This window comes from Schistocerca nitens, chromosome 7 (assembly GCF_023898315.1).
Source record: "Schistocerca nitens isolate TAMUIC-IGC-003100 chromosome 7, iqSchNite1.1, whole genome shotgun sequence".
Taxonomy (NCBI): Eukaryota; Metazoa; Arthropoda; class Insecta; order Orthoptera; family Acrididae; genus Schistocerca; species Schistocerca nitens.
Window position 1 is genome coordinate 99,434,097 of NC_064620.1, and position 8,487 is coordinate 99,442,583.

The 8,487-nt window shown below is 46.9% G+C and overlaps 1 non-coding gene across 1 annotated transcript; it reads left to right on the forward strand.

Annotated features, from left to right (window-relative positions):
- Positions 1-7,548: 7,548 nt before the first annotated feature.
- Positions 7,549-7,622, forward strand: Trnat-ugu (transfer RNA threonine (anticodon UGU)). The gene has a single exon. It is a non-coding gene; the product is annotated as a tRNA-Thr (tRNA).
- The last annotated feature ends 865 nt before the right edge of the window (positions 7,623-8,487 follow it).

Genomic DNA, 8,487 nt, shown 5'->3' on the forward strand with positions numbered 1-8,487 from the left:
TCTTATTGTATGTAACGTGAAAAATATGAAATAATCATCTTATCTTAATACATAGAATTTAAACATTGTTCATAGTATCCAGTGTGTCAGTATAATAGTGCAACTCATCCAGTGAATGCTTACTTTTCGGTCAATGCCGATATTGACATGTAAGGTATGTGACATGTTAATAATAGCAAAAACAGCTGATCATCTTCTGACAATCGTAATTCAGGCGTGTAACAGCGATGGTGGTACAACACTTTTCAAGTATGCAGAATGTGGATGAGTTGTACTATTTTATACGCATACTTCATCTTCTAACAATGTGTACATTTTGTGTATTAATTCATTAAGTTTACTTTCGTAATTTGATGTTATGTAAACTGAAAGTGAACGACGTGTATGTTTTCCATACAGATACTGGGATTGAAGCAGTTCCTATAGACGTTTATGTATCGCAGGTGCCTGAACGAAAATGGCGCAGAGGATTCGTTTCTAGGGGGGGGGGGGTGAATTGTCGCAGTTTAATACTGTCGCTGTCCCCCTCCCCCTCACCTCCCATAGCTCTTGCATTCATCCACCCGTCTTACGTGCCACAGGCATATAAGATTTTAATAATAATAACAATAAGGTATATACACTGAAGAGCCAAAAATGCTGCAACACGACCTGGGATTGACTCGACTAATGTCTGAAGTAGTGATGGAAGGAACTGACACCGTGAATCCTGCAGGGCTGTCCATAAATCCGGAAGAGTACGAGGGGGTGGAGATCTCTTCTGAACAGCGCATTGCAAGGCATCCCAGGTATGCTTAATAATGTTAATGTCTGGGGAGTTTGGCCTCCAGCGGAAGTGTTTAAACTCAGAAGAGTGTTCCTGTAGCCACACTGTAGCAATTCTGGACGTGTGCGGGTGTCGCATTGTCTTGCTGGAATTGCCCAAGTCCGTCGGAATGCACGATGGACATGAATGGATGCAGGTGGTGTGACAGAAAGCTTACTTACGTGTCAGCTGTCACAGTCGTATCTAGACTTATCAGGGGTCCCAAATCACTTCAACTGCACACGCCCCACATCATTACAGTCTCCACTAGCTTGAACAGCGCCCTGCTGACATGCAGGGTCCGTGGATTCATGAAGTTGTCTCCATACAGGCACATGGCCATCCGCTCGACAAAATCTGAAACGAGACTCGTCCGACCAGGAAACGTCTTTCCAGTCATCAACAGTTCAATGTCGGCGTTGACAGGCCCAAGCGAGGACTACAACTTTGTGTCGCACCGTCACCAAGGGTACACGAGTGGGCCTTCGGCTCCGAAAGCCCATAACGATGATGTTTCGTTGAATGGGTCGCACTTCTGTCGCGTTGAACGAGTCTCTTCAGTCGTCGTTGGTCCGTTCATGCAAGATCTTTCTCTGGCCGCAGTGATGTCGGAGATTTTTTATGTTTTACCGGATTCCTGTTACTCACGGTACACCCGTGAAATGGTCGCACGGGAGAACCCCCACTTCATCGCTACCTCGGAGATGCTGTGTCCCACCGCTCGTGCTCCGACTATAACACCACGTTCAAACTCACTTAAATCTTGATAACCTGCCATTGTAGCAGCAGTAACCGATCTAACAACTGCGCCAAACACTTATTGTCTTATACAGGCGTTGCCGACCGCAGTTCCGTCTGCTGCCTGTTTACAAAACTCTTTATTTGAATACGCATGCCTATACCAGTTTCTTTGGGGCTTCAGTGTAAAACTCTTTGCTGTAATGACAGTAATTTGTTTAAATCAATGCTTAGCACACCGTGTCAGTATAACAACTAAGAAACTGCACTTCAGGGAACTCTATCATTTGAAATATATATAATTTAATATAAATATGTATTATTTAATTAATGTAAGAACTGTAAAAGTCATGATGTGGACAATGATAAATATAAATATACTCTAACCATTAACAGTATTTCACTTACCAGTAGGATTGTAAATACAGGTCTGTAGACAGTGGCTACGTGGTGGCTATGTGGGCGTGTTTCCGTTTCTACCGTATTTTTGTTTATGTCTTCCCCGTAGTAAATGTTCTATGTTTTATCGATGCTACCTGTGGAGTAATGAACTGTATTGGATTTGTTGATGATAGCAAGTACAGTGAACCTTTGAAAGTGTGCCTCTGCCTGGTTAGAATGTTAGCAACTAGACTGTAAGCATCTCCTCGGGGAATGCCTTCACACAAACATCTGAAAAGTATCCTACGTTTAATGTAGCTTGTAATGTATAAAACTCTTGGCCAGTTGCGAGACTCCTAATTTATTCTCTGGCTGTTCGCTGTGAAATTTGGAAATTATTACATAAATGTTGTGTCTAGGATCACTGCATACTCGGTTCGCTAGACAATCAGACAACATCTACACTCCTGGAAATTGAAATAAGAACACCGTGAATTCATTGTCCCAGGAAGGGGAAACTTTGACACATTCCTGGGGTCAGATACATCACATGATCACACTGACAGAACCACAGGCACATAGACACAGGCAACAGAGCATGCACAATGTCGGCACTAGTACAGTGTATATCCACCTTTCGCAGCAATGCAGGCTGCTATTCTCCCATGGAGACGATCGTAGAGATGCTGGATGTAGTCCTGTGGAACGGCTTGCCATGCCATTTCCACCTGGCGCCTCAGTTGGACCAGCGTTCGTGCTGGACGTGCAGACCGCGTGAGACGACGCTTCATCCAGTCCCAAACATGCTCAATGGGGGACAGATCCGGAGATCTTGCTGGCCAGGGTAGTTGACTTACACCTTCTAGAGCACGTTGGGTGGCACGGGATACATGCGGACGTGCATTGTCCTGTTGGAACAGCAAGTTCCCCTGCCGGTCTAGGAATGGTAGAACGATGGGTTCGATGACGGTTTGGATGTACCGTGCACTATTCAGTGTCCCCTCGACGATCACCAGTGGTGTACGGCCAGTGTAGGAGATCGCTCCCCACACCATGATGCCGGGTGTTGGCCCTGTGTGCCTCGGTCGTATGCAGTCCTGATTGTGGCGCTCACCTGCACGGCGCCAAACACGCATACGACCATCATTGGCACCAAGGCAGAAGCGACTCTCATCGCTGAAGACGACACGTCTCCATTCGTCCCTCCATTCACGCCTGTCGCGACACCACTGGAGGCGGGCTGCACGATGTTGGGGCGTGAGCGGAAGACGGCCTAACGGTGTGCGGGACCGTAGCCCAGCTTCATGGAGACGGTTGCGAATGGTCCTCGCCGATACCCCAGGAGCAACAGTGTCCCTAATTTGCTGGGAAGTGGTGGTCCGGTCCCCTACGGCACTGCGTAGGATCCTACGGTCTTGGCGTGCATCCGTGCGTCGCTGCGGTCCGGTCCCAGGTCGACGGGCACGTGCACCTTCCGCCGACCACTGGCGACAACATCGATGTACTGTGGAGACCTCACGCCCCACGTGTTGAGCAATTCGGCGGTACGTCCACCCGGCCTCCCGCATGCCCACTATACGCCCTCGCTCAAAGTCCGTCAACTGCACATACGGTTCACGTCCACGCTGTCGCGGCATGCTACCAGTGTTAAAGCCTGCGATGGAGCTCCGTATGCCACGGCAAACTGGCTGACACTGACGGCGGCGGTGCACAAATGCTGCGCAGCTAGCGCCATTCGACGGCCAACACCGCGGTTCCTGGTGTGTCCGCTGTGCCGTGCGTGTGATCATTGCTTGTACAGCCCTCTCGCAGTGTCCGGAGCAAGTATGGTGGGTCCGACACACCGGTGTCAATGTGTTCTTTTTTCCATTTCCAGGAGTGTATTAATGAGTTTTATTCAAATGGTTCAAATGGCTCTGAGCACTATGGACTTAACAAAAAAATGGCTCTGAGCACTATGGGACTCAACTGCTGAGGTCATTAGTCCCCTAGAACTTAGAACTAGTTAAACCTAACTAACCTAAGGACATCACAAACATCCATGCCCGAGGCAGGATTCGAACCTGCGACCGCAGCGGTCGCGCGGTTCCAGACTGAAGCACCTAGAACCACTTGGCCACAGCGGCCGGCTGAGTTTTATTACAACGAAACAAATACAAATACTTAACTGTGATAAGTGTGTCGCAAGCAAAGGGCGACATACAAAATAATCTGTCTTCTTCAGAATAGACAAACACAAGTCTCGGCTCGGTAGAGATTGCTGATGATAGAGGCTACGATGCGTCGGCTAACGAAGTGGCTAACGTTGATGCTGCTATCGAAGTAGGCTGCTACCAATTGGGTGCGGCGCTTATGTCCTCTTCGCCTAGGGGCCGGTGCTGTCGCGTTGTCGTACTGGAGTTGGGTCAGTCAGCGTGCGATTGGCTGACCTCTTCTCAAAGCCGTCTCTTCTGTGTCGTTGTCGAGTGGCGTGCCGGCGCTGAGTTAACGCCGCAACAATTAAAATTCTTGGTGTCCTAGGTGGTATGGTAATTATTCATGGATATTGCAGGAATGATCATTCGAAGCAAAAATGTCTGGTACACACGGACTCTAAAATGCATACCTTAAGAGCTATGGTCACTTCTTTACCTTAGATAATGTGAAACATATCTATTGTACTGTAAGCTCTTTGTTTTTCATGTTTTAGGGAGCGTTAGTATGGACCAAACAAGAAAAAAAGTAGGCTCTAAAATGCATACCTTGATAGGTATGAGCACTTATTCAGTAAAAGAGATGTTTCACATTCGCTGAACGTTTTTCCGGGGATCACCGCTCTGCCGGCCGTCGTCAGTTTTCGAGACCGGGAGCCGCTACTACTCGATCAAACAGCTCCTCAACTGACACCAGCAGGGAATCGAACCAGGGTCCTCCGCATGAGGGTTAGCCGCGCTGGCCACTTAGCTAGGATACTGACCTGTGATGCTTTTTTTTTTTTTTAGTCAGTAGCCTTCTGAGTAGTTTGATGCTGCCCGCCATGAATTCCTCTCCTTTGTAAACCTCTTCATCTCAGAGTCGCACTTGAACCTACATTCTCAATTATTTGCTGGATGTATTCCAACCTCTGTCTTCTACAGTTTTTGCCCTTTACAGCTCCCTCTAGTAGCATGGAAGTCATTCCCTCATGTCTTAACAGACGTCCTATCATCCTGTACTTTCTCCTTGTCAGTGTTTTCCACGTATTCCTTTTCTCTCCTATTCTGCGCAGAACCTCCTCATTCCTTACCTTATCAGTCCACCTAATTTTCATCATTCGTCTTCTCTTCCGGTTTTCTCACAGTCCATGTTTCACTACCGTACAATGCTTTGCGCGTACTCAGAAATTTCTTCCTCAAATTAAGGTCTATGTTTGACACTTGTAGGCTTCCCTCGGCCGGGAATGCTCATTTTGCCAGTGCTTCTGTTTTTGATGTCCTCCTTGCTCCGTCAAGTCATTGTTTTTTGCTGACTAGGTAGTTGATTTCCTTAACTTCATTTACTTCGTGACCATTAATCCTCATGTTAAGTTTGTCTCTGTTCTCATTCCTACTACTTCTTGCCGGCCGGTGTGGCCGAGCGGTTCTAGACGCTACAGTCTCGAACCGCGCGACCACTACGGACGCAGGTTCGAATCATGCCTCGGGCGTGGATATGTGTGATGTCCTTAGCTTAATTAGGTTTAAGTAGTTCTAAGTTCTAGGGGACTGATGACCTCAGAAGCTAAGTCCCATAGTGCTCAGAGCCATTTGAACCATTTTACTACTTCTCATTACTTTCGTCTTTCTTCGGTTTACTCTCAGTCCGTATTCTGTACTCATTAGACTGTCCATTCCATTCAGCAAATCATGTAATTCTTCTTCACTTTCAATCAGGATAGCAGTGTCATCAGTGAATCGCGTCATTGATATCCTTTCACGCTGAATTTTAATTCCACTCCTGAGCCTTTCTTTTATTTACGTCACTGCTTCTTCCATGAACAGATTGAACAGTAAGGGTGATAGACTATATCCCTGTCTTACACCCTTTTTAATCCGAGCACTTCGTTCTTAGTCGTTCGCTCAAATTATTCTCACTTGCCTCTTGTACATATTGTATATTACCCGTCTCTCCCCATAGTTTACGCCTATTTTTTCGAACATCTTGCACCATTTTACGTTGTCGAACGCTTTTACCAGGTCGACAAACTGATTTGATTTTTCTTTCGTCTAGCTTCTGTTATCAACCGCAACGTCAGAATTGCCTCTCTGGTACGTTTACCTTTCCTGAAGCCAGACTGATTGTTATCTAACAATCCTCAATTTTCTTTTCCATACACATATACGTCTACAAAAAGAAAAGCGACACGTGGAGTTGATGATCCCTGGAATGGTGTATGTACTAACTTTGAAATCACCTGATCAATAAAGCTCATTTAACACCGACATTTCTCGATTTCTATCGGTTCAGCTAAGTCCATCAGCAATCGAGTGCTCCTAGAGTGCGCGTAGGGTGACTATATCGTGAAGAGGATTTGCGCTACTGTGTCTCTCTTTCAGACCACGGAGTCGGCAGGAACTTGCTCTAGTGCAGTCTGTATAGAACTGTTCCGCGGCAGTGGCGTGGGTAACAGACAAGCCATTGTTGCTCGTAATGTCCAGCAAGTCTCTTCGTGGAAACGTGCCGTAGGGCTTCTACAAGGCCAGAGAGAGCACGCGTGTGTACGACTGCGCGGAATGTATAAATCCGTAGCCAACGACGTCCCGGACGCGTTGTCGCCGCGCTCGCACCGGGAATTCATTAGGGAGCCTCCCTGCCAGCTGTAATGACGGCAGCTCGTTAGCGACTCGCCGGTAATGACTGCGCAGGCTAGTGTGTGTGCACGCGCGCGCGTGTGCGTACCGCTCGGGTTCGCAAAAGGCGGCGCGGCCTCGGGTGTGGTAGTAGGCGGACTCGGTCGGCGTGGGAGGCCGCGCGAGGTCACGGGAAGCTGCTCATGACTCATTAGAAAAACAGTCACTATATATATGAAGACAGTAACTGTTCTCGAAAGAACAGATACCATTGATGACTGTGCAGCTTCTTTAGAATAAATGACAATTAATTGAAACCCTCAGCTGCCGACAGGTGCTTTTGATATACCTCGATGGGGACAGCTGAAAATGTGTGCCCCGACCGGGACTCGAACCCGGGGTCTCTTGCTTACATGGTAGACGCTCTATCCATCTGAGCCACCGAGGACACAGATGAATAGCGCGACTGCAGGGACTTATCACTTGCACGCTTCCTGTGAGGTATATCAACACCACCTGTCGGCAGCTGAGGGTTTCAATTAATTATCATTTATTCTAGAGAAGCTGCACGGTCATCAATGGTATCGGTTCTTTCGAGAACAGTAACTATCTTCATATATATAGTTAAAGGCTACCCAGCCATTGACCTTCGTCTGTGCGAATGCGCACAGGTCACCCGAACTCTTACGGGAATCGCCAAAGTGTGCGTGAGTAATGAGTGGATGGGTAAATATCTATTAGGTACATTACATATGTAGTATTGAGGACGGTTGGGAATGTGGGTCTTACGAGAAGCGTGCAAGTGATAAGTCCCTGCAGTCGCGTTATTCATCTGTGTCCTCGGTGGCTCAGATGGATAGAGCGTCTGCCGTGTAAGCAGGAGATCCCGGGTTCGAGTCCCGGTCGGGGCACACATTTTCAGCTGTCCCCATCGAGGTATATCAACAACACCTGTCGGCAGCTAAGGGTTTCAATTAATTATCATTTACAGTCACTATAGTCTGGTTAAAATTACCTGATAGTTGACTCTTCACTGGCTGGAGCTGGTTGCCTCCAATCAGAGCGCTCAACGTCACACCCGAACCGTTCGCCGTTGCCAGACTGCCAGGGTGGTCAGATCACCCTGTCATGCTATCTTTCTTGTTGTGTTTGGACCCCGAATGCTGGATCTGGCCCTTTAATGTCGTATTTCATCACGCGTGATAACCATAAAGCGCGCGCGCGCGCACGCACGCACGCACGCACGCGCGCCATCGATATGCACGCGTTTCATACACAGCACTAACCAAACACTGCTAGATCCTACCACACAAGACGCGATTTAGCTTCACATAAACAGTTATTGTACCCACAGACATCGGATTACATTAGAAAAGTTTCGCACGACGTTATGTGAAAATAATTTTTTGAATTTTTTGAAGGTTGCAATTCATCGTTGCTACAGGAATGTGAGTTACAGTTAGTTGTAACAATGTTAAGCTAGGTGGTGTCGTACGTAGTGGTCAGCGCAATTACTTGATACGTAGAATGTAGTAGGCTGGAAACTCGTGAAGGATAGTGAAAATCTAATCAAAAGACTTTGATTATAATTTTATCTACTTAATTGATTAAAAATGTATTTTTTTATTTCTTATACTTTGCCGTGTCATTTCCATCACCGTATTGACCTTTTTATTTTCCTTTATTTTCTTCCTATTACTATTTTACCTTTAGAATCTGCCAGTATCGTCTATAATCTACAATCAAGTGTCAAACATGACTGCTCATTGGTTGGTA